The sequence below is a fragment of the Enhydra lutris genome, unplaced genomic scaffold (genome assembly GCF_002288905.1).
Source record: "Enhydra lutris kenyoni isolate GAN:26980312 unplaced genomic scaffold, ASM228890v2 scaffoldscaffold43, whole genome shotgun sequence".
In the NCBI taxonomy this organism is placed as follows: Eukaryota; Metazoa; Chordata; class Mammalia; order Carnivora; family Mustelidae; genus Enhydra; species Enhydra lutris.
In genome coordinates this window covers 15,162,070-15,188,074 of record NW_019154127.1, presented here as the reverse complement: position 1 = coordinate 15,188,074, position 26,005 = coordinate 15,162,070, and the positions used below count along the sequence as shown (strand labels likewise).

At 54.6% G+C, this 26,005-nt stretch overlaps 1 protein-coding gene across 12 annotated transcripts in view; it reads right to left on the bottom strand.

Annotated features, from left to right (window-relative positions):
- The window catches only part of LOC111155726 (poly(rC) binding protein 3), a 178,986-nt gene that overhangs the window by 80,911 nt on the left and 72,070 nt on the right, over positions 1 to 26,005 (bottom strand). Inside the window, exon 1 of one of the 12 annotated variants that reach the window (XM_022516074.1) lies at positions 2,729 to 2,969. The exons of 10 other annotated variants lie outside the window; for them this stretch is intronic. The gene's annotated coding sequence lies outside the window, so the exon portion shown is untranslated. Of the gene's footprint in view, positions 1 to 2,728; positions 2,970 to 26,005 lie in introns of those variants that run through there. One more of the 12 variants, XM_022516072.1, reaches the window with a different exon arrangement.

Genomic DNA, 26,005 nt, shown 5'->3' with positions numbered 1-26,005 from the left:
CTGGCGAGGGTGCGGAGAAAGGGGAGCTCTAGTGTTGGCGGGAACGCAAGCTGGGGCAGCCGCTCTGGAGAACAGCGTGGAGGGTCCTCAGAACGTTGAGAATAGAGCTGCCCTCCGACCCAGCGACCGCACTACTGGGTATTTATAAAAATTCTGACCCAAAGGGGACATGCATCCGGATGTTTACTGCAGCATCATTCACCGCGGCCAAGATGCGGAAACAGCCCAAATGTCCATCAGCTGAAGAACGGATAAGGGAGGCGCGGCACCTCCACAACGGGATAGCGCTCAGCCACAAAAAGGATGACATCTCGCCATTCACAATGACGTGGACGGAGCTAGAGAGTATTTTGCTACGTGAAGTCAGTCAGTCTGAAAATGACAAGCACCATATGATCTCACTCATATCTGGAATTTAAGGAACAAAATAGACAAGCAAAGGGGAAAAAATAGAGAGACAAAGCAAGAAACAGACTCTTCACTACAGAGAACAAACTGATGGTCACCAGAGGGGAGGTAAGTGGGGGGGATGGGGGAAATAGGTGATGAGATCTAAAAAAAAAAATCAATTAAAATTGAGAAAAAAGGGGCGCCTATGTGGGTCAGTCGGGTAAGCATGTGCCTTTGGCTCAGGTCATGATCTCAGGGCCCTGGGATCAAGCCCCGCGTCAGGCTCCTTGTTCAGCGGGGAGCCTGCTTCTCCCTCTGCCTGCAACTCCCCCAGCTTGTGCGCTCTCTCTCTCTCTCTCTCTCTCTCTCTGACAAACACATATTAAAAAAGAAAAGAAAAGAAAATGAGAAAAAGTCATGAACAGACATTTCCCCAAAGAAAACATATGAAAGGGAAAGAAGCCCGTGAAGACACTGTTCAATATGATTAGCCTTCGGGGGTGCAAACCCAGACCGCAGAGACGGACCAGCGAACAGCTCTGGAAACTGGCGGTGACACCGAGTCCCGGCAAGGACGGGCAGACCTCACAGCTCCCGCACATCGCGGTGCAAACGTAAATGGCCACTCTGGGAAAACTGCTTAATGTAAAATTAAACATTTCCTTGCTCGAGAACCCAGCAACTGTACTTTTGATCATTTACGCCAGAGAAAAGAAAGCCTGTGGACACGGAAGCCTGCGCCGGGAGAGCTTCGTTACAAGAGGCAAAGACGGGACGAAGCGCAGGGTCGCTGGGCGGGCAGGGGCGCGGACCGGCTCAGCCCACAGCGCGGCGCCCGGCGCGGCACAGACGGCAGCGAGCTGCGGGCGGCGGCGACGGGGACCGCGCGGGGCCGCACGGGCGAGAGGAAAGCCGCTCTGAAAGGCTGCTGACTGTGTGACCCATTCCTAGAGCACTTCTGAGATGACGCAGTTCCGCAGACTGAGGGGGAGCTACTGGCTCGCAGGGGAGAGGCGGGGGAGTGTGGAGGGAGGACTTCGGGCCTCACGAGGCAGTTCCCTGCAGTGACGAGGGTGGCGGTCCCGAAGCTTAGACGGGGGCGGTGGCTGTGCACATCCATGTGGGGCAGTGAACCGCGTGGACCCTGGCCCCGACTGCTCTGGCTACTGTCACGGTCACGGCCGCCGTTGCTGCCGCGCTTCCCGGTGCTGCTGTCACTGCCGCCGCCAGCGCCACGGCCGCGGGGCTACGGCCTCTGCCCTCGCTGCCGGAAAGCCGCTCTGAAAGGCTGCTGACTGTGTGACCCATTCCTAGAGCACTTCTGAGATGACGCAGTTCCGCAGACTGAGGGGGAGCTACTGGCTCGCAGGGGAGAGGCGGGGGAGTGTGGAGGGAGGACTTCGGGCCTCACGAGGCAGTTCCCTGCAGTGACGAGGGTGGCGGTCCCGAAGCTTAGACGGGGGCGGTGGCTGTGCACATCCATGTGGGGCAGTGAACCGCGTGGACCCTGGCCCCGACTGCTCTGGCTACTGTCACGGTCACGGCCGCCGTTGCTGCCGCGCTTCCCGGTGCTGCTGTCACTGCCGCCGCCAGCGCCACGGCCGCGGGGCTACGGCCTCTGCCCTCGCTGCCGCCACCGCCGCTGCCGCTGTCCCCACGAGCACCACCACCGCCGCTGCCGCTGTCCCCACGAGCACCACCACCGCCGCTGCCGCTGTCCCCACGAGCACCACCACCGCCACGACCAGCGCGTCCAGTCTTGCTACCGTACGGCCGGCTCCGCTGTTCCCACTCGGGCTACGGCTCCTGTCCCAGCAGCTACTGTCACTACCCTGCTACCCGCGCGGCACTCTCATAACTCACGGCCGCCGCTGCTATCTCTCCTCGTCCCCTACCACACACACACACACTTACAGGTAAAAACTGGTAAAACTGGAATGAAGTCTGAAGTCTGATTAGCAGCGCTGCACCATATTTTCTGGGTTTTCGTGTTGTGCTAAAGTCATGTAAGATGTTACCACTGGAAGAAGCTGCGTAAATGTTACAGGAGACCCTGTACTGCTCTCATTACCTCCTATGAACCTGTGGTTCTTTCGGAATAAAAGTTAAAAATAATGTTACAGCAGAGCTGAAAGAAGGCACAGAGAAATTCTGGTAAGCACAAAGCTACAAAAGCCAGTTTCCCACTTAACAGGCCCGCGCAGGACTGAAGACATTTTATGAGCCGAGGGCTGAGCCGTAGGAGACGGTCCACGACGTCCCACACAACGAACCCACACGACGAACCAGATGGGAAAGGCGAGATGAGACACACACACTCGCCGCGAGGGCCGCTGACCTACATTCGCCGAGGCTCCGAGGAGAAGGGAGGGGCTGGCGCAGAGGCTCCTGTGCGGGGACAGAGCTGGAGAAAGACCCGGAATCCGCTGACTCAGGCCCCCGACCCGCTGCAGCAAGACTGGTGGAGGAGCCCACGCTAGATGCATCATAACAGAATCTCCAGAAAACCAAGACAAAGACGAGATCTTAGAAGCAGACAGAGAAGTAAATGAGACTGTTTTCAAAGGAGCAGAGGTGAGACGGAAGGCTTCGTCCTCAGCAAACCGCGGGCGCTGGAACAGAGAGAAGTCAAGCTGCAGGCGCTGGGAGTTGCTCGCTCCTGCGTGTGGCCGCGCCTGGCGGACGAAGGCGAATGAAGGCATTTCCGACAGTCAGAACCTGGGGACCCTCTTCCCCAGCGCACCCACTCCACAGGAGGTTACGGTGGGTGATGTTCGGGCAGAAGAAAATGGCCGCAGAAAGAACACTGGATTTGCAGGAGGAAACATAGGACAATAAAATGTAAAACTATGAGCAAAAGGAAATGAATACCAACCACATAGGACAATAGTGGTGACTTGTTACTTACTTCCGTAATTAGAAATCTCCTGGGACTTAATATGTAAAAAAATTCACTGTGGTGGTCAAGGAAAAGGGTAGCTTTTTCTTTCCTTTTAATTTTCAAAATTCCTTAAAAGTCCCCAGATACAGTGACAAGATTAACGAAGAAAAAGCCCCTGAGACCTCTTCAGTACAGAGCTCAAGGGATCCCTCAAACCCGAAGAACAGGGGCAGGTGGGGCCGACACACAGTGGCAGGTCCCAGTGAGTTGCCGAATGCACGCACTTGGAGGAAACAGCAAGTGGGGAACAGCCCTTTGAGCCACCAAACTCAGAAATCCCCCACGAGTACTGACATCCCCACCAAGAAACAGGGCCTCACACTAAGTGGGAAACTAGTGAATATTCTGACAGCAGACAGAGAAGCCCCGGGAAGTTTGTGCTGAACCCAAGTCCCCCTGTTCTGGGAAAGTGGAAAAAAAAAAAAAAAAAAAGGAAAAACGAAACGGAGAAAGAAAGGAGGAAGGGAGGGAATGCAGGAAGGCAGGAAGGAAGGAGGACAAGGAACCATTTAGGAGCTTCTAGGAAACTTAAACCGTGCTGAAGGGCTCTAAGTCCACAGGAACCTTAAAAACGTACAACAGTGTTCACTTTGGGAGAGACTGGAGAGAGAAGCATCCGGAGAGAAAACAAACCAAGTGAAGCTACTGGAACCCAGGAGGCTTCAGAGAAGGGAGCTGGGTGGGGGAGGAGGGCAGCCTCTGGGTGTACTGCTGAGCACCGCAGGGATGATGGCTGAGGGTGCAGGGCAGAGCCGTGGGAGGGGAGCGAGTGCGGAGCACTGTCCCTCTCCGGACGATAGACAAAGTCCTCCTGGAGCAGCAGTGACGCGCACCAGCAGCAAGGCCTGTGCAGGGGCCACTTAAACACTTCTTCATGGCAACAGTAAAGGAGAAAGCCCTTGGCCCCTAAGGCTAGGGAAGTTATTCTGGCCCATTCCCAATTCCTTTTCAGGAACCTCTTCCCTAATGGTCCAGAAAACCCCCTATTTAAAAACAAGAGGCAAGGAATCATGATCAAATCCCATAAAAATGTTACCAAAAAGAGGTGAAAATAAAATAAATAACATTGTAAGGGATAATAAAAATACGCCAGAAAACTACGAACCCAAAGCAAATTATAGCCTAATTAATATGTGGCACTGAAATAAAATTTGAGAAAATAATCAACATTTTAGAAGAACATAATTTAAAACAGAATTAGAATATCTCAAAATGACGTGGCAAGAAAACAGGAAGAGATAAAAAGGTGGCCAGGGACGCTCAGGAATAAACTAGAATGTTTTTCCAAAGTGAGAAGCGGAAGGCGCACAGGAGCTGAGAGACAGCACTGAAGGCCCAGGAAGGAGCGCAGAGAACAGAAATAAGGCAAGAAAAGAACGAGACAGACGTACAGAAAGAAGATTTGAGAGGACACGACAGACAGCGTGCGGGCAAGAGAGCACCAGCGCTCCCGTATGTCCAGGTGCGACCCGCCGCTCCCTCACGCACACACGCGCGCTCTGGAAACACCTCCTGAAACACGAAAGGGCCTGAATCCGCACGGTGACCGGGCGCCCCGCGGTCCCGAGAATTCGAGCCTGAGCAGTTAGCAGACAGACTTCAGGAAAACGATGAGATGTTAGAGATGAAGTCTTCAGGGCGTCCAGAGCGAAGGCCGCATGCGCTCATAATGAAAAGAACAGCAGAGAGAGGCCAGACTTCTCAACAGCCACGCAGGAGCAAAGGAACCTTCTAGGACACCAAAGTGAAATGCTACGTAGACTAAGGATTTTACGCAGCTAAATTACACGTACGCTGTAAGGCTACGGATAAAAAGACGTGAACATGCAGGGACACAGGGAGCGTGTGGCCAGCCCACCACAAAGAACCTGACGGAGAGTGGGCCTCAGCCAACCGTGAAGGCGGTGAAGAAAGTGTCACAAGCTATGGTGACAAGCGTCGGATATATTCGCTCTAGAATCATGACTGACTGACGCTCTTCACGGGGACACCAGTGTACAACACGCCCGAGATAAAGAACAAACCACCAGGAGAGTGGAAGAGCGAGGAGATAAAGCCACCAGGAGGGAGTAACCAGGCGGCACGTGAAGCGGACGATGGCGGGAGGTGGGGGACAGAAGCGGCTTCCAGCCGCCTGGGATGCTCCTGTGATACTCCCCATGAGAGCACAGCAGCAGACAAAATAGAAAAGAGGGGTTTCTGCACGTGATACAGACAGGTAATAGTATAAAGCCAAAAAACATAAACCTTCCCAAGAATCAAAGGAAATAGGAACAAAAAGGAAATGTTTACTAAGTTAAGGAATTCATTTATACACACAAACACACACACACACACACACACACACACACACACATATATTTTCAAAAAAATAATGGAAAGTTATAAAGAATTAAAAGCTACTTACTTGGGAAGGGAGGGAACTGGTTAGAAAGAGGGGTGGATGTGAGACAGACTTCAACAGATTTCTACTCTAGAATCACATAAATGTTTACATAACAAAAAATAAAAATTGGGGCGCCTGGGTGGCTCAGCGGGTTAAGCCGCTGCCTTCGGCTCAGGTCATGATCTCAGGGTCCTGGGATCGAGCCCCGCATCGGGCTCTCTGCTCAGTGGGGAGCCTGCTTCCTCCTCTCTCTCTGTCTGCCTCTCTGCCTACTTGTGATCTCTGTCAAATAAATAAATAAAGTCTTAAAAAAAAAAAAGAATTAAAAAAATTTTTTTTAAATCCCTGAAATTAAAAAAAAAAAACTAAGTATACACAAAGTTGGTGATATAACCGCACAGGATTGTGGCAACTAACCTTAAAACACGGGAACGTGGCTGGGTATTCTCAGGGACACAGACATGCCGGGAAATGTACTAACCTTGATGAGTCATTTGTCGGCACCAATAATATCCCAAACCCATTGTATGTACATTTAGGGTAAAACATGTAAGTCATAATGCTAACAAGACAAAAGAGAAACAAGTCCAAAATTTTAAAAGTTTAAGTTAAAACCCTGTAATCTTGCATTTGATTTAGAACTATTTCTGTGAACTCACAATTTCCCCTTCTTTCCCCCTTAACTCTCTCCACTGAACTACGAAAAAGTGAGGACATTCCATTGCAATCAGCACCCTTAATGCCTAGACTGGGGCCTCCGAACACTTCGGTGGATTCCAAGAAGGCTGGGAAAGCGAGCATCAGAGATGAGGTGGGAACGTGTACACAACAGAGTCGAGGAAACCGTCAAGACTAGTGTGGCTACGTCCACCCAGAAGCCAGCAACATACAGAGCGATGTGAGTAAAGAGTGTAACAGCGGCAAGTGAACAAATGTACTGTAGCTATAAAACGCATAAATCAATAATAATGCTCTAAAAAGAAAGAAAGAATAGCAGGGAGAGAAACAAAACTCATTGGACGATGGGAAAAAAAAAAGAAATAAATGTTTATCCCGCCTTTCTGGTAGGAACTGTACTTTAGGTGACCGGATAGCCCAGTGAGGAGGAAGTTACTCCATACGGAATAATCCCAATGAACGCGTGAGGCAAGGCTTACACAACTGTCAAGTCACAGTTCTCCAGCCCCTGCTGGAAGAGCCGACCTTGGCGGCGGTGGTGAGCGGACACTAAAAACCCCGGGTGCACGGGGGGTGGTAAGCCCGGGAGAGCCAGGGTCCGACAGACAGCCGACGCGCCCACAGCCCGGGCGCCCATCTCAGGGACCCGCACGCAGCCCTGCCACACACAGTGCCAATGTCTGCTTGTCCAGAAAACACGACTTAGGTGGAAAAAGCCAGGTTCCAGGAAATGAGGAGGGAGGAATATGCTGAATGACCTTGCAAGGAAGCAACCAGCAGAACCCAGGACGTGGGACAACCACTTAGCCACCGGCAGGGAGAAGGCTGGGGGAATGTGCTCGTGAGACACGGTCACAGCACAGCACCGACGGCCGGGCCCGCGGCGCTGCTCCCAGGATTTCAACATAACGTCATGGGGCAGCCCAGATCCAAGGGCAGGGAACACCAACCCCAGTGGGAGGGCAGTGAGAGTCATGGCACAGGAGAAGCACGGGGGCTTGTGCACGAAGGCCACACCACTGGGGCAGTCCCCAGTGGGAGGGAGCGTGGGCAGAGCGGAAGACGCCAGACAATCAGGCAGGACTGTGAAGGTCGTCCTCGCTGGGAACAGAAGGATGCAGGTGGTGACATGTGCACAGCGACGCTTTTCAAGGTCACTCTGGTTCCTGGGAGGCTGTGATTGGTCCCACGACCGAGGCAGGCAGGATGGAGGCCGACTCAGAGGGGTGGTGTTGGGTCAGATGACAAGGAGGGAGGAGGTATCAGGAGCGACTCTGCGGCTCCATGTGATGGCATGTCCCCTGGAGGATGGCCAGCGCGAGCCCGCTGGGTGGAAGAAGGCCACTCCTGGGCAGTGGTGGCCACGGCAGGACGGAGGAAGAGGCCGCTGCGGGCAGCACGGCAGCACTGCCCTGCCCTGCCCTCCCTTGCTCCTCTCAGGAACTCCTGCCAGCTTCTGAATGATGAGACAGCTTTTTGTCTAATGGGGTCACGGTGCCTGTGGCTGAGTCTCTGTCTGTCACCTTGCTGTCCCCTTCCTGTTGGACCGAAGTGCAAGGCCATCAGCTGGGGCCCGTCCTCCCAGGGCTGCCTGGGACACCAGCTCCCCACACACTGTCCCCCGCCGGGCAGCTAGGCCCAGGCCTACCGTCTAGGAGATAGTCACACACAGAGCCCCAGGCCCAAGTCCACTTCTCTGGCTTTGTTGGCAGCTGACACCATCTAGCCCGGCCAGAGCTGCCACAGGGGAACGCTGTTGCCCTGTCCGGTCCGGTCTGCCCGAGCTGGAGTTCAGGCCACGACCCGCTAGAGAGACTGCTCACAGCCCCTGGTCTTTGTGGCTCCTGCGTCTGTCACCTGCGAAGCCTGGCACAGTGCAGTGTGGCCGGACAGAGGGCCACCACATCCATAAGGTGCTCAGTGCCCCGTCTTTTTGTACTTGAGCCCAGTGACAGCGTCCCCCTCTCTGGTTTCTCAGATGCACATGGAATGAAAAGAGCTTCTCCAAGGTTCTCCTGGTCAGCAAGGGCCCGGCACCAGGACACAGAGGACACAGACGGACACACCAGGACCCCCGGCCCAGAGTAAGAGGCCCACGGCTGGGCCTTCACGGCTTCCCTGTCTCGGGGCCCATGGCTTCCAGCCTCCTCAATCAGAGCCTCTGTGGGGGGACCAGGGGCGAGGGGGCTGTAATGGTCGCCAACCACAAGAGCCAAGGACATGGGTCTGCCTCCACACAGAGCATGCTGACGGTCCTCCCTCCCTCTGCTCGTCCGACCACGTCCTGCTCGGCTGGGCCTTCCCTGCACGTGGGCCTTCCCCCTGGTGACCAGACAACGTTTGTCTGACATGTGCTCACTGGTCCACATCATCTGAATTGGTTTTCAACATTTAAAAATCAGATTTCATATTCAAATCTCATTTTATGACTTTAAACAGGAGCAAGGAAGCGGCGACCCTGCATCTACCGGCCAGGGAAGCTACAAGTGCTCCCATCCCACCGAGGGTTTTTCCGCTCATGGACAGTGGCCAGCCTCTCCTAGGTCACTGAGCCATGCTCTGCACAGCCCTCTGTCTCTATGTGTCGCATCCACGCTGATGGCCACACACGCCGGGCTGTGGTTGTAAATCCTTGTGAATCCTGGAGAGATAGACCCTGCTCCTGTGGGGGGGCACCTCCCTCTCCCCTGGCTTATCTAGCAACTCAGGGCACTGGAGACCTGATGGTCTGCTTGAAAAAGCTGCTAGAGGCCAAAGTGAAAAGTAAAAACAAACAAAGTACCAGCTTGGTACCATTTTTGTTAAACTCAGTCTGCCCACTAGACTCTCATCCTGTCCCTAAAGCACTCGATGGCACCAAGGAACCCACAGAGAGCTGGAGGGCCTCGGCTCTTCTCGGGCTGTGGCGCGTGCCAGGGCCGCAGGCAGGGTCTCTGTAAGGCTGAGGTGCTTAATTCCCCTGGAACCACGTGTGTCCAGCTGGTATAAGAAGATGTCATTCACGGTGAAAAACGGACTCTCTGAGAAACTTCTGCTTTGACTTCCACGTTACCAAGAAGCAGACTTTCAGTGGCTGACCCACAGGCTGTATCCACAGAAAATTGTCTTACTTGCCTTAAATTACTTTTGTAAGCTGGAGAAACCAGGTAAGTTAAATTTGCTAGTCAGTTCTGCCAAACTTTGTGAAATGAAACATGACAGCAGAATGTTTCCAGCCTCCCCTTCTCCAAAAACATCTAAATGCACACCCCTTTTTCCCCTGAAGAGAGGGGCAGGTGGCGCCCGGAGAGCTCGCCAGCCTCACGGGCCATGGGCCACACAACAGTTTAACAAGAGCCAAGAGCACCAGAGGGCTGTGTGCACTCCAGAAAGGCAGAGCTGGGGCCTTTCCTACCGCTCTTCTAGCGGTGATGGTCATGTCTGTGGTTTGCTTTGCAGGGACGAGAGAACGAGGGTCACACGCTAGTGCACCAGGACTGTGGCACACACTCCAAGACCCTGCAGGACGGGCCCAAACATGAGGGCGCCGTGCTCAGGGACGGACCCTGCAGGAGGGTGGGGCTCTGACAGAGGGGCGCACGGGACAAGAGGATTTGTCACAGCAGCGAGCCCCAGCATCACCTGGACAGACTTCGTGGGGGGGGGACCCTCCTTTCAGGGGTGGAGAGCAGTGCTCGGGGGCAGGAAGGCCTTTCTGTGAAGCTTCGAGGCGGGGACGGGGGTGGGGGCGGGAGGACCTCACTCCCAGAAGGTCGCCGGGAGGGGGACAAATCAGACCAGGGACACTAGCTGAGAAAACCAGCCACTCGTTAGTGGCTGGGAGGAGGGGATCCCGGGTGCGGGCTTCTGGATGGCAGCAGGGAGGGGCGGCTTCGGAGCCGAGAAGGCACGGAGCCACTTATTTGTGAACAACAGTGCCGGGAGCAGATGGTGATCACGCTCCTTCCATTCCCTTCCCTTCCAGAAAAGGCTAGTCACAAAATACTGCAGTGTCTTAATGTCAGCTTATAAAAGTTACTGTGACACCACACTCCCATGTCGTTAATTATCTTGCTTTATTATAAATACGATTTACATAACTGTCAAAAGACAAGGACTTGATTACACAGGCAGGGGACGGAGCACAGTGGGCACCGTGGAGCCGCTCCTGCCCTGTCCTCCCCATGCTGTCCCCCGACTGACGGGCCCAGGACTGCACCCACTTCCTCACAAACCCTTCCCCTGCTGTTTCCAGCAGCACTGCCGGGGACACCTGCTCCAGCCTTCCTGTCCTCTCTACCCTACACTCGGTGCGACCTTGGTGTTGCGAGCGACCTTGAAGCAGTGAGGGGGCTGCCTGGTGCTGCTGCGGAGGCTGTGGTAAAGCTGAGTGTTCCAGAACCTTCAGGGAGAGGAGGTACCCGGACTCTGTGTAAGCGTAAGGCTCTGCTGGGGCACCCCAATGAGCTGGCATTGCTCTGGGCATGGCTGGTGGGACCAGGCCCGCAAGGTCCCCGCGGCCCGCTTTACACAGATGCTAGGAGGCTGTGGGTAGCAGGGACGGGCTGTCTGTCCCCACCGGAGAGATGATCTGCTGGGGAAGACATGGATCACAGCTGGGCTCAGTGCACGTGCACGCCCGGAAACAGCCTGGGGATACGGAAGTCCCGGAGCTCTGGATGGTGCCTGGGGGCTGGAGCCACCCCCCCCCACCTGCCGAGAGAAGCCTGCCTCTTGGAGCACAGGGGACACGGCGCTGCTGGGCAGACAGCACACACAAGCACCCAGAGGCAAGGCTGCAAAGCTCCTGTGAGACACACCTGAAGCCACAGCTGGGGAGCCTTGACTCAACCCCCCAACCTAAGCAATGCTTCCCACGCCACGGACCTGTCTTCTCCTCGGCTGGCGCCCATGCCCAACACGTGGTTTCCTGCCACATCCTAAGACACGGCTCAGCCACCACGTCCCCACGTCCCAACAGCTCTCCTCTGGGCCCCCAGCAGCCTTGCAGCCCAGCACCACGGCAGGCGGCATGAGGAGCCCTCTTCTCTGCTCACTTGTCCCGCACCTCCAAATGCCCCCACTGCCCAAGGTCACTCCCAGCCCGGGGCAAAGGCATGATGCGTGCGTTCTGGATGGATGAGAGTGTAAGGAGATGAGGAATCACAGCACGAGCCCCGGGGCATCCCGACTGCACGGTGAGGCCCACACCACGCCCCGGGGCACCCCACTGCACGGTGAGGCCCACACCACACCCCAGCAGCCATGTGGCCGAGGAGAAACAAACCTCTGGACCCTCTCATCAGGGCCCACCTGACAGGCCCTGGGACCCCCGGGATGTCCTGACCCAGGTCTTGGGCAGGGGCAGAAGCTGTAGAAAGGGCTGGGCCACTTCTGTCGACACCGGAGGAAACGCCAGAGTCAAGCAGGGCTCACGACGGTCAGCAGCCTCCCCGGAGTAACACCCGACACGCCCCGCCCCGTCCCAGTGTTGGCAACAGACAGCCCCAGGCAGCCCCAGGATCTGCTCAGAGCTGGCGGGCTGGCCCCAAACACAGTTCAGGGGCAGGGGAGAAAGGATGGAGGACGGACGACAAGCAGCTGAAGGATAGGATTCATTCCCTCTACACAAAACTGACATCAGGCCTTCCGGTCAGAAGGCCCGTGTGGGCTCAACGAAGCCTCCGTCCCCCGGCCGCAGAGTACTTCCTATCCCACTGTGGCATGCTTGGCCATGCACCCGCTCTACCCAACCAAAGGTGAGCAAAGGTGGCACGTGTCACTTCTCTGTTCCAGTGACAAACATCCTAATGGTGCTTCTTTTGCACCGGGAAAGGAAGGGAGTAAACAGTCGTGGCGAGCAGAGTGGCAAACTGGTGGCTGTATTACCTGTTACTCCCGCCCCCGAGAGAGGACTACGCTGGCCAAGCCCAGAGGTCAGGCCTGGCCGTGTAACGTGTCCTGCGGGAAGCAGTTTTACCGGCCCGTGCACAGCTCTCCTGCTCTCCGCCTTCCGCTGGTGAGTAGGGAAAGGGTTAAGGGAGAGGCAGGGAGGGGCAGGGGCTCCTGACCAGGCTCTGAAACCATTCCTGGCTGCTGAGAACGAGAGATAAGCGAAGACCAGAGCACCCGGCCGATGCCAGGAACTGTACTTCTCCGGCAGCTGCGCTGTAATCACCGAAAACGAGCAGACCTCAAAGCAGTCAGGCACTCGGGTTATCGACGGTCCTCGCTCAAACCAAGGCGGCGCCAGGACCTCGAGGCCACAGGCTTCCTGCTCCCATTTTCAGGAAGAGACCGGCCCAGAAACTCGGGGTGGCCTCCACTGGGGCCCCTCTCACTCCAGAGAGCTGCTCCTTCCCTGCCCGCCCGCACCTTCACTTAATGCGCTGTCCCGTCACCTCACCCTCTCGTGTCCATGACACAAGAACCTTGCGACCCCACAACATGCTTACGTGACAGCGTTCCCCAGAGGCCGCACCACTAGCCTGGGAAGGGGTGACGTCAACACAAAAGGGTCACATTGACCCAAATGCCTGAAAATAAACTGCATTTACAAGCCTCGGAGATCTGTGAATCCATGGCTGCTACAGCTCAGCCACAGCCCCGAAGGGTCCCCACTGCGCTTCTCCGTGCCTCCCAGACCAGCAGCGGGACCAACGCAAGCCTGGGCCCAGCCTCCCCACCGACCTGCTCAAATCCCTTCCTTTTCTGTGTTGGTATGAATCTGGTCATTTCCTTCATACCTTTCATTTTGAACTTTCTGGACCGTTTATTTAAAGTGTCCCGTAAACAGCATGCATTAGACGTCAACACGTTAACTGAGATATAATTGATGCAAATCGTACATATTTATACAATCTGAGGTTTTTTTTTTAAAGATTTTATTTATTTATTTGACAGACAGATCACAAGGAGGCGGAGAGGAAGGAAGAGAGAGAGGAGGGAGCAGGCTCCCCGTCGAGCAGAGAGCCCGATGCGGAGCTTGATCCCAGGACCCCAGGACCGTGACCCAAGCTGAAGGCAGAGGCTTTAACCCACTGAGCCATCAAGGCGCCCCATACAATTTGAGTTTTTAAATTGTGTTTATTGTATTTTTGTTCTAAAATCTCGATTTGGCATCTCACCAGAGAAGACACACAGACGGCCAATCAGGAAAGCTGCCCCACGTCCCAGGTCACCGGGGAGATGAAACTCAAACAGCGACGACACCGCTGCATCCCTCCGAGAGCGGCCACGGTCTGGCGAGGACGGGAGCGCCCGGAGCGCTCAGTCACCGCTGCTGGGAAAGCAGGTGGTGCCGCCACCTCGGAAGGAGGTTTGGTGGTTTCTCCCAAGACGAAACCTGCTCTTCCCATCCGACCCGGTGATCGCGCTCCCTGAGGTCCCCCCGCGGTGGACGGGAACACACGTCCCCACAGAAACCTGCACACGAGGGCGGCAGCAGCTCCGTGCGTAACTGCCAACCCTTGGAAGCCACCCAGGGGTCCTTCAGCGGGTGGACGGACACGGGAACTGTCCCTCCAGCCCGTGGGAGGGTGTTCAGCGCAAAGAGGACATGAGCCATCCCGCCATGAGGGGATGCGGGGGGACCGTGAGTGTGTGTCAGAGTGACAGGAGCCAGTCTGAGAAGGCTGTGGCCCGTGTGACCCCAGCGACAGGACTCTCTGGTGAAGGCACAGCAGAGGGGCTGGTGACAGGCCGTGTTGCGGGGGCGGGGGGTGGGGAGACGAATGGGCAGAGCACGGCAGACGGGGAGGGCAGAGGACTCTAAGACCCCGCAGCGGGGGATGCCCGTCCCTACGCAGCCGTCCCAACGCACAGAACGCCTGCCCCGAGAGGGACCCTCCCGTGAACGACGGACTCTGGGGGATGACGACGTGTCCGTGTGGGCTCATTCATGGGAGCAGACGCACGACTTGGGTGCGGGATGTGGACAGTGGGGGAGGCTGTGCCTGTGTGGGGACAGCGGCTGTATGGGAAATCTCTGTATTTTCCTGTGAATTTTACTGTGAACCTAAAAGTGCTCTGAAAAAACTGACTCTTAATAAAAATAACCCTCAATTTTGGTTCTTTCTTACAACTTTCTTACTTCTATTTCTTTGCTGAAACTTTCTAGTTTTTCATCTGTTTCCATTTTGTGCCCATGAAGCATTTTATAAAGCTTCTTTAAAAGTCTCGTCAGATCATTTGCCACCGGTGTCATCTCAGCGTTGGTGTCTGTTGCCCGTACGCATCCCGTGAGGGACCCTCCCGGTCTGTAGTGTGTGGGATGGTTTTCAGATGAAATCCGGACACTCTGATACTCTGTTGTGAAACTCTGGATTTCAGCTAAATCTTGTGTTTGCTCTGAACTCCTCAGACGCCATTCCATCAAGGAAAGGGTGGGGTGCTGCCTTGCTGGTTCCCCACTCGGCCTCCACTGACACCCAGGTGGCCCCACTACTTCTGGACCCAGAAGGGGAGCGTGGGGAGGGGCAGGTAGGGGAGTGTGGGGCCCACACGGACACGGCACCAGGGGTCTCAAAGAGCCCAGAGGACGAAAGTCTGCCCCCAGCCTCTCTGACAGCAGCATGGTGAGGGTTAGGGTGCGCTCTGACAGTCTGGCAAGGGTGGAGGCCCTGTTTTGGGGGGTATCTGCCCCGAGTAGAATGCTTCTTATCTGGCCAGGCTGGTTTGCGCAGAGAGCGCGGGGGTTTATCTGGATTTTGGTCGGCACAGCACCCACGGGGTTTTTAGGTTTCAGACTTGTCCCAGACCAGTCGAGACTGTACGAGGTGACAGGAAACTCCAGGGGACGCGCCACCATTGCGTCCCTCGCTTCCGCTGTCATCCGGCTGCTCTGCCTTTGCCTCTCCGCCTTTTGGAGTGTTTGATGCCTGTTTTATACAGTAAGGCCCAGGGCTCTGGCTGCGCTCAGCTCCTCGGTCCTCCGGGAGGAAGTCTGCTGATCGGCCTTCTGTCCCCATAGGTCAGTTCGCACATGCAGGATGACACAGAAATGAGACCTCAGCACGTGGACCTGTGCACGTGGGATGTGTGTGTCGCCACTTAGTGCGCCAAGCCCAGCCCTCTGCCGGTGGACTTGGCTCATTCTCATTCTCCCTTTCATTAGATACTTTTGTTTCACGGTGATTTGGGAACAAGTGTATCTTTTTTTTTTTTTTTTTTTTAAGATTATTTATTTATTTATTTGACAGACACAGATCACAAGTAGGCAGAGAGGCAGAGAGAGGGGGAGGAAGCAGATTCCCGCTGAGCAAAGAGCCCGACGTGCAGCTTGATCCTAGGACCCTGAGATCGTGACCTGAGCTGAAGATAGAGGCTTTAACCCACTGAGCCCCCCAGGCGTCCCGGAACAAGTGTATCTTAATGCTAGTGGCTACAATAAGGAAAAAACACACTCGAATCTACTTGTCTGCCAAGGTTAGACTGCAGCCTCCTTCGTGTGAAGTGACAGATTCCACACAAGACCCCATGTCCCACACCGACACCCCTTCTGCGGGAAAGGCCTCACTGCAGTGCCTGATGGAGGCTGGGGGGCCGCCCCCGACACCCCCACCCCAGCTGCTTCAGCTGAGGCGCCTCAGATGAAGTGAGGTTGGCGGCCCAAGCCGCCCCTTCTCCCAGCTCCTACCATCTCAGACCTCCCTCTGAAACCCTACCGAAAAGAAAGGCAGACATAGGGGATGGTCTGCACAAGCCCTGAGAAGTCAGAGCGGGCAGCCCTACTCCCTCATGGACCCCCAATCCTAGGGTCACTGGATTGCAGTCTCGTCGGGGGCAGATCAGTCACCCTCCTTGCCCCTTCCAGAAGTCCCCAGCCCAAGACTGGCTGAGTGTTCAGAGCCTCAGGCCCCCCACAAGCGCACCAGCAGGGTAGTGAGGGTCAGTTCCCCTCCTCTGCCTCCCCCACCCCGGGCCTGTCATCCACGGGTCCACAAGAGCCTCTGAAACAGAGGAGCAGCCGCACTCCAAAGTAGCCGGTGTTCCACTGAACACGGCCACAACACATCCGAGTCCGGACTCCGCAGCGACCCGTCCTGCTTCCACTAGGGAGTCACTGGGCCACGCAGACTTCAGGGAGACCCACCAAAACCACATTGGTGAGAGCCCTGAGCACGGCCCTGGCTCAGATCTGTAAAAGCTGCCGGTGACGTACTGTGCGGCCCAGAAGGGGGGACGGGGCTGCTCTCGGGGCCACGGGGCTGAGGACGGCCGCCTGGCCTCAGGGACACTTTCAGGCCCCAGAGATGCCTTCTCTTCAGCTGCCCACCTGTGAAATGCGGGGCTTGGAGGTTTGCAAGCACTTCCCCAGCAGAAGCACATTCTGTTCCAATATGATTGTGCTAAGGCCCCAAACACTCAGAGCTTTACCGCTGGGGACAGTCTGCTCCCTTCTGATGGCCCCTAAGTCCCGCACCGTCTTCTTGAGGCACCCCCTACATGCCCAGGGTCATCTGTGTCCTTGCAAAAGCAACAGGCTGGACTGAAGAGAAGGCCTTGGCACACGTGAACTGTCGAAGCAGCAGCCCCACCTGGGTGGGCGGCCCCCGACGCCCCAGAAAACCCCGCCACCCACGCCGGCTGCGGAGACGAAGCCCAGGCTGGCAGGTGAGGGCTCCCTGCTCGCCCGTGGAAGCCGGGTCTTGCCGCACGGCCCCCAGCCCCCGGCGATGCCTCGCTGCACATAAGCAAACCTGATTCGAAGAATCTGATTACAGGGCATGTGGAACAGGACATGACGTGCCCCTCCGCTTCCATGACTGAGCTGAAGAACTCTGGATGCGGCTTAGTGCCCTCAGATGCTCTCAGAGAACTCGAAGACTGTGGAGGAAAAAGGAAACGAGAGATCCAAAAAGCACAGCAAGAACCTGAGAGTTTTGAAACTCCAGATGCTCTGTAAACAGATTCGCAGTTAGATCAGTGCTCCCTGGAAATGTCTGAAGTATTTGAGAGAAACAATGAGGGACGTGGGACCGGGGAGAGCTGGAGTGAGGGCCTGGCAAACTGTCTCCCCCCGAACAATGAAAAACTAGACAAAAATGTCAAAAAATAACCATTTTAGGGTGCTAGTAATTAACCAAAGGCATATAAACAACTGAGAAGCATTTCTTCCAGAAAAGCTACGGTTCCTTGGACCCAATGGCCCAGGGACGCCTTCTGCCTTGCATGCTGAGTACAACCACTGGCCTGGCCTGGCTGGGGACAAGCTTGTCCACACCAGCCCAGTCCCTAGGAATTCAGTCTTAAAAATAAAAACAAGAACACTGAGCAGAGAGCGCACACCGTCAAGGAGACAGATGGCACAATTTCTCAGTCAGCAGAAAACTTTAAAGTGTGCAGTTGAGATCCCTATACCGGACTCTCCAACACAGCTCACCGGCTCAGGCAGACAGCACCAGTGACCCCGGGCCTCAAGCACCCGTGCTGACCTCTTCTCGTGCGTGTGCGTAAACGTGCGTGTGTGTGGGCGTGTGCACATGTGCCGGAGCCCATGGTGTGTGCACATGACGGAGACGTAACTCAGTACAACGAAACCCATGGAGATGCTAGATGCGGAGAGCACTCCCTGGTGAGCCGTGGCTGCTCACAGACGAGACCCCTAGGAGCAGGGACAAATCCCATCACCTCTTGTCACAGAGCATGTAGGTGGTGGGTTGCCACAAAGGTGGTCCTTTTGGGTGAAAATGCTATTTCGGTGTATCAGTAGTAATCCAACAGAGGAAAAATGCAAAATAAAACAGGGTTTTCAAGGAGTACGTCACCATGCATTTGGCTTTTACTCCGTCTACTCCTAAGCCCGTGGACCAAACTTGGGGACTCTGCAGCCTGGCCCCCCGGCCTGGCCACAGCTGGGGGCTCGAGGGCTCACTTCGTTGTGTCAGTTCTGAGCAGAGCTTTGCCTCATGGCGACAGGAGCTAGAACGGACGTCTGGCTTTGCCTCGAGCCTAACACCATCCTGTCAGCCATCCTCACGCACCCGATATGTGGGGGCAGAGGTCAGTCAGTGGGGAGTAAATTCAAACTTGAAAGGCCAAAAATTATATAGCTTTGACCTTCAAAGAGCGAACACCACGTACACGTTTGGGCTGGCCAAGAACAAGAGCCTGGTGGACTCTCGTGAGAAAAACCTGCGCTGGGACATGGAAGCGCGCGGTGAGGAAAGAGCCCGAGCTCGCGGGGCTGGGGGTCTAGAGGCGCCGCCGCCATCTCTCCTGGGAGGCGATCATCACACCCGCCTTGCCCAGGGGCGGCTGCGGGGCTGCCCACTGCTTTGCGCAAGTCTGCCAGATCGCAGGGCCGAGGAGTCAGGCCCTGTGGGTGCGGCAGGTGAAGAGCAGGGAGCGCCCTCTAGAAGGGGCTGCCAGAGTGGCCCGTGCCGCGGGAGGATGGCCGCACCCCCGCCAGGGCCTCTGTGAAGCCAGCGGTCCCAGCCACGAGCCCAGCCGGACTGCCGTGGAGCCTCAGGAAGGGATGCGGTGGGTCGCTTACTAAGGCGGCAATATTTTAGAGATTGCAGCTCCGTGCTCCTGGCACAGTGGCGCAGTGAGACCAGTGGAACCAATCAAAGCCGTGCACACGCGGCGCAGGAGAGTGACGGCAGCAAGGGTCCTGGAAGCTGAGACACCCTTTAACAATGGTGCTGGCACAGTGAGTTTAAGACCAAAGAGTAAAAAATTAGAGACTGACTCTAATCTCACACACAAAAGCAATACAGATTCTAGCAGAAATTCAGAGTGTTTATGTCCGTCCCTAAGTGTGGCCGCACAGTGACACCCTCCCAAGAGGACAGTGTGGGAGGGAGCAGGGAAGCCTGACACACATGACCTTGGCCAGTGGCTCAAGGTCAGTGTCGCCAGAATGTGCATGCTGGATGTGACAACCAGGGCACTTCACATCTGTGGTCTTCCTGGAAACAACTCGTCCCCCCAGTCTCACTCATCCTGAGACAGACATCAGGGAAATCCCAACAGAGGCACATTCTACAAAATCCCTGACCCCGTACTCCTTCAAACCGCCAGGTCATCAAAAACAAGGACAGTCTAAGAAACTGCCCGTGAAGACCCCACAGAGACTGTGACTAAATGCAGTATGGGTCCTGGATGGGATTTTGAGACGGAGGAAGGACATTCGGCAAAAACGTTAAGTCTGAAAGCAGACTTTAGTTAATGAGAACATCGCTTGGTTCATTCATTGTAACCAACGGACCACGCCAACAGCTGTTAGTAACAGGGGTGGGAAATCTCGTGCTGGCATTTAAATTTTTCTGTAAACCTAAAAAGGTTTGGAAGTCTATTTTTAAAATATATTTTCAACAAAACATAAGGGCCAATAACCTGAGAAAACATTTGCAACACAGACTCCAGGAAAGAAACAGAAAGGCCTTTCGCTCGCGGAAATACCTCCTGTGGAACCAGGAAGCAGAAGAGTGGCAGGAATGCGCCAACCTGTAGCAGGGGCCGGGCAGGGCTGCCCGTCGTGCAGGACTCGGGCGCGGGGCGGCTGCGTGCCAGCAGGACCTGAGAAGCCATCTCCTCGAAGCACCAAAGTCCCGCAGGCTGAAATGCCTCCCTGGGGCGTCAGTGTCCGTCCTGGGTCCCACGTCCCTACGCTTGGGCTTCTCACCAGCTTTCGCACTTCCTCCCGGTGTGGCTGTTCAGGTTGACTGTGCATTTTACCTCTTATTCCTCTGAGAAACAGCATCCCTCACTATTGTGCCTTGCTAGGTGGGGACGTGGGGACTTCGTGAGTGCAAACCTCTCCCACGGCCCTCCGGTCCGCACAGAGCCTCTCCTTGGCCCATGTGGGTGACACTGCACTCCGGCAGCAAAGCCTGGGTGTACAGAGGGCAGGGGCCTGGGGCGGCCCCTTCCTGCTGCAGGGTGTACCGCACGCTCAGCAGACAGAGCCTGGCAGGAGCGAGGAAGGGTTTCTCTGGCCTGATGCCCTTCCAGGGAGGGAGCGACCCAAGTGCCACCAGTCTTGCCACAGCAGGGACATGGGGGGCAAGCCCCTGGACGTGACACCGAAGGCAGGCTCAGCTGAGGGTCTCCATCACTGGCAGGTTGGGCACTCGGCATGGCCACAGCCTGATCAGCCTGGTGAGAAAACCTGTGCCTGTCTGCAGGTCACGTGGTCTCAAGCCCACTGGGCATGGAGTGGGGAGCAGGGAAGGCTGACTGCCATCCACAGCAAAGGTCAACGGCCTGCCGCAGAACGGAAAGGCCCTCTGACCAGCATTCACGTGGATCCTCCCCAGGGGATGTCACACATACCTATCAATCTCCTGGCCACTAATTTTCTAACTGTTGTTTCCAAGACCTGACCTCCTAGCCCATGAGCCGGCCTATCTCCTGGGCCACTGCCGATTCAGGCCACTCTTTCTGAATGCGTACTGACCGCACATCAACGACTCGGGTGAGGACCTGTTCAGGGCACGACTTCTCAGGGAGAATGTCCAGCCCATGCCGACAAAGAGACGGGGATGTCATGTGATGAACCGTGACCATCCTACTCTTGTGTCGTGCGTTCACATCCCGGGGCCTGGCACTGAGGGGGCTGCCCTTTGAGTGGCACCTTCATGAGACCTCCCAGGCCCCCACTTCCAGTAGCCCTGAGCCCCATCTCTTGTTTAGTTCAGCCCGAACGCACGGAGATGGAAGCTCAAGGTCCCAGGGTGGGCCAGACACGAGGAGGGCCCACGCCGGCTGTGGCTCGCTTCTCCCCAAGCTCCCACGCACACTGCGCCTGCGGCCCGTACGGGCCCCTGTGCCCTTGCCAGCTCACCAGTACATTTGAAAGATAATCATGGCCGCCAGGCTTCTGGCTAGACGAGAAGAGGGCCTGGACGAGAACTCTTTTTTCTGGATTGGTTCCGTGGATGCTTTGCCCACGAAGTCAGGAAGTACCTGGTTAGTAAGGGACTGCCTTTAAAGTTTTTCTCATACCAGACAAAACCCAGCCGTCCGGACCCCCATGAGACTGACGCCAAAGGCGCTGAAGCGGTCCGCTTGCCCCCAATCACAGTCTTCTGATAGAGCCTCTAGCCTGGGGGTCATAAAGGACCTTTAAGGCTCATGACATGCATGACTCTACGGAAAGGACTGTCCACGCTACGGAAGAGAACCCCACGAAAGACAGCAGTCGCGGAAGTCTGGAAGGATTACACCAGTGAAGATGCCAGTGTCGTTCCAGAAAATCCGCGAAAAGCACGGAGCCTGAAACTCAAATTCCTACTGGAGGACACTGTGTCCAGATGTGCATGACTTGGGATCTCTGACAGAGACAATCAAGGAAGAAACCCAGTGAGGTGTGGACACGGCAAAAAAAGGTGAGGGCTGAAGGGTTTCAAGATCTGGGTCTGGAGCTAAGAGACACCAGCCCAGAGGGATGAACAGAAGACGACCTGACGCTGAGGAGAGTTCCCGGACCAGCGCCGGACGGCACGGAGGAAGTGGGCAGAAGCCACCAGGCCAGGAGACAAGCTGGCAGGCGGCAATGACGATCGGCCTGGCAGGTCCCATTACCCAACGCTGCTTTGGACTTCTTTTACGACACGACACTGCTAGGACACAGGCCCTGGGACTAATGCGAACGGCAGAAGAGGGATTGGTGCCGTGTAGAAACATTCTTAGAGGAATGCAACAGTAGAAAAGTCGGAAACGACACCGTATTTCCATAGTTACACTGAGTGTGCGGCGTGTACCACCTCTCTTCCAGGTCCCCCTGCCCCAAGACAGCAGGACCCTCTGTCCCTCTCCTCAGCCTGTCACCATGAGCACAACCAGGGTGAGGCCTTGCATGAGGCCCCACTTCCGCCTACTGACTGGTGACTGACCTCGTGCCGTACAGGTCGCAACGTACCTGCTGCATATCTGTGAGCGTCCTTGTGCGCAAACCTGTCCCCGGGACGCCAGGGACTGTCTGCGATGCTTCCATCACCATCACCAATCCCCTCAACACCCACCCAGCAGGATGTCATGGGCAAGACTCATGGAACGGGTCAGCCTATCCCCTACACGGGCGGACGCGAGTCATATCTAGCATAAAATTCGTAATGCGTTGGTTTTCTAACACTGTTAGATAACTTCTTTTATAACTTGCTTTCAAAGAACTCCATGAAGGTGCAGTGCGCTCTCTCTCCAATTGGAGAAATGCCTATCAGTCGATCATTACAGGTAAGCGATTGTTTAAAAAATATAACAGTATTTCCAGTACTGTCTTACAGATACGGCTGTAACACTGTATGCCGTGGACATCTTACAGTGCTCTCTCATCAGTGTCTGGCTAGGCTTCTGCGCAGCGAAGTACTGACCACAGGAGGCTACTACAAAGCCGTCACAATGCTGATTGCACCTGCAAACACACCAGCAAACACCCACGAATACATTTGTACATGACCTTTCAGATTTGGTGCCTAGTGTTAGTGCTGCGCATAACCTAGAGTTTTTGTATCATGTAAAACAATCCCAACGTAGGTATTGACAGCCAACTCATCTTGTAAACAGTCGGCATAAACTTACGGTATTGATAAATATAGTACAGTACTGTAAGTGTATGTTTTCTTCCTGATGATTTCTTAACACCGTTTCCGTTTCCTTGCATTTCCTCACCGTAAGAACACAGTAGACAACACACAATTAGTGTGAACCGACTGTGTCATTGGTAAGGCTTCCAGTCAAAAGAAGGCTATTAGTAGGTAAGCTTTGTAGTCAAAACCTACATGTGTATTTTTGACTGTGTGTGTGGGGGCGGTGGTGCTAACCCCAAGTGTTCAAGGGTCAGCTGTACTTTCCATCCGGGGATCTTTTAAAAAAATTTTTTTTGTTATTATATTCAACTAGCCAACATACAATACATCATTAGATTTTGGTATAGTGTTCAACGATTCATTAGTTGCATATAACGCCCAGTGCTCATCACCATACATGCCCACCTCAATACCCATCACCGGGCTATCTCATGCTCCCATCCCCCTCGTTTCTGTAAGTCTCAGTTTGGTGCCTAGAGTCCAGAGTCTCTCATGGTTTTTCTTCCTCTCTGACTTCTTCCCATTCAGTTTCCCGCCCTTTCCCCTATGATTCTACACGCTGTTCCTTATGTTCCATATATGAATGAAACCATATGATAATTGTCTTTCTCTGCCTGACCTATATTCCTTAGCATAATCCCTTCTAGTTCATCCATGTCGATGCAGATGGTGGGTATTCATCCTTTCTGATGGCTGAGTAATATTCCATTGTATATATGGACCACATCTTCCTTATCCATTCATCCGTTGAAGGGCATCTTGGCTCCTTCCACAGTTTGGCTACTGTGGCCATTGCTGCTATGAACACTGGGGTACAGATGCCCCATCTTTTCACTACATCTGTATCTCTGGGGTAAGTACCCAGTAGTGCAATTGCAGGGTCATAGGGAGGCTCTGTTTTTAATTTCTTAAGGAATCTCCACACTGTTTTCCAAAGTGGCTGCACCAACTTGCATTCCCACCAACAGTGTAAGAGGGTTCCCCTTTTTCCGCATCCTCTCCAACACACGTTGTTTCCTGTCTTGCTAATTTTGGCCATTCTAACTGGTGTAAGGTGGTATGTCAATGTGGTTTTGATTTGAATCTCCCTGATGGCCAGTGATGATGAACATTTTTTCATGTGTTTGTTAGCCATTTGCATGTCTTCATTGGAGAAGTGTCTACTCATGTCTTCTGCCCATTTATTGACTGGATTATTTGTTTTTTGGGTGTTGAGATTTAGAAGTTCTTTATGGATCTTGGATACAGTCCTTTATCCATAATGTCATTTGCAAAGATCTTCTCCCATCCCATGGGTAGCCTCTTTGTTTTGTTGCCTGTTTCCTTTATTGTGCTGAAGCTTTTTATCTTGATGAAATCTGAAAAGTTAATTTTTGCTTTTGTTTCCCTTGCCTTTGGAGACGTGTCTTAAAAGAAGTCACTGTGGTCAATGCCAATGTTCTCCTCTAGGATTTTGATGGATTCCTGCCTCACATTGAGGTCTCTCATCCATTTTGAGTTTATCTTTGTGTGCAGTGTCAATTGCAAATATCTGTGCTCCCAACATGGGAGCAGCCAACTACATAAACCAACTATTAACCAAAATAAGGAATCATATTGATAATTAGTGGGAGGCTTCAATGCTCCACTCACAGCAATAGATAGGTCATCTAAGCAGAAGATCAACAAAGAAACAAGAGCTTTGAATGACTCACTGGACCAGATGGACTTTGTAGATAAACACAGAGAACATTCCATCCTAAAACAACAGAAAACATTCTTCTCGAGCACACGTAGAACTTTCTCCAGAACAGACCATATACTGGGTCACATATCAAGTCTCACCTGATACCAAAAGACTGAGATTACTTCCTGCATATTTTCAGACCACAATGCATTGAAACTGGAGCTTAACCACAAGGAAAATTTGGAAGGGAATTTGCTAAAGAATGATGGGTCAACCAGGAGATTAAAGAGGAACTTAAATAGTTCATGCAAACCCATGAATATGAACACATGTAGGTTCAGAACCTACGGAATACTGCAAAGGCGGTCCTTAGAGGGAAGTACACAGCCATCCATGCCTCTCTCAACAAATTAGGAAAATCCGAAATGCACAAGCTGACCTTACACCTAAAGGATCTGGTGAAAGAACAGCAAATAAAGCCTAAACCAAGCAGAAGAAGAGAAATAATAAAGACGAGAGTAGAAACCCATCTGGGTATCTTGAGAGCCGTTCCGTAAAAAGGAGCGAGCCTCGCGTAGCCACATCCTCACCACTGGGTGGCAGCAGAGCTCCATGGTCCCAGAGTGGAGCGTCGGAGAACCAGCTCCAGACCCTCAAAGACGACAGACGACGGTGCTGCTGGGACCCACCCAGCCCCAGCCCATTAGTGTGGCTCAAGGTTTACGGGCACGGAGCCAGGCGCTCCCACTTGCCGCTGGTTTTCACGTGTGTTCAGGCTGCAAGGGCGGAGTGCAGTGGGTGCCGGGAAGACTGCACGGCCCACAGAACTGAACCAGCTCTCACCAGTGCAGAGCACATACTGGCCAGGCTCTGATTCATGCCTGCAGGGTCACCAAGTGTCCTGGAAAGACATGGTGTCTCTCCATCCTGATGACCAGCCACGCATGGCCAAGTGGTGTCCTGTCTGCGATAGAGGGGGGTCCTCAGAGCCCCCACGGCTCTCCCGGAGGAGCCATGGAGGGAGGCACGGGCCGTGTGTGCCCGAGTCTCAGGGCTGGGGCTCACCCCCCGCCTCCCGGCAGGCAGCTCAGTCAGTGCGGCTCTTCACCTGCAGCCCGCAGCTCACTGGGACGGGGAGCACTCCTGCCCAGAGGAATCCACAGCTTCTCGACTCCTGGCAGAAAACAAAGTCCCCCGAGTCCTGAGTCTCACCTGAGTTGCCAGGAGCCACCTGGGCCTGGAGACAGAAGTCCAGGCCAGCCTGAAGGGCACCCCTGAGCCAGGGCAGCGGAGGGCGGTGTGGGGAACATGGTGTGGCTGCTGGCTTGTGTCCTGGGGAAGGGGCACGGCTCTGCCTCTGAGCGCTGTTGGGGACGGCCTAGAGCAGCGGCCCCCAGAGGACAGGCCGCCTTCCAGGGAAGCACAGGGGC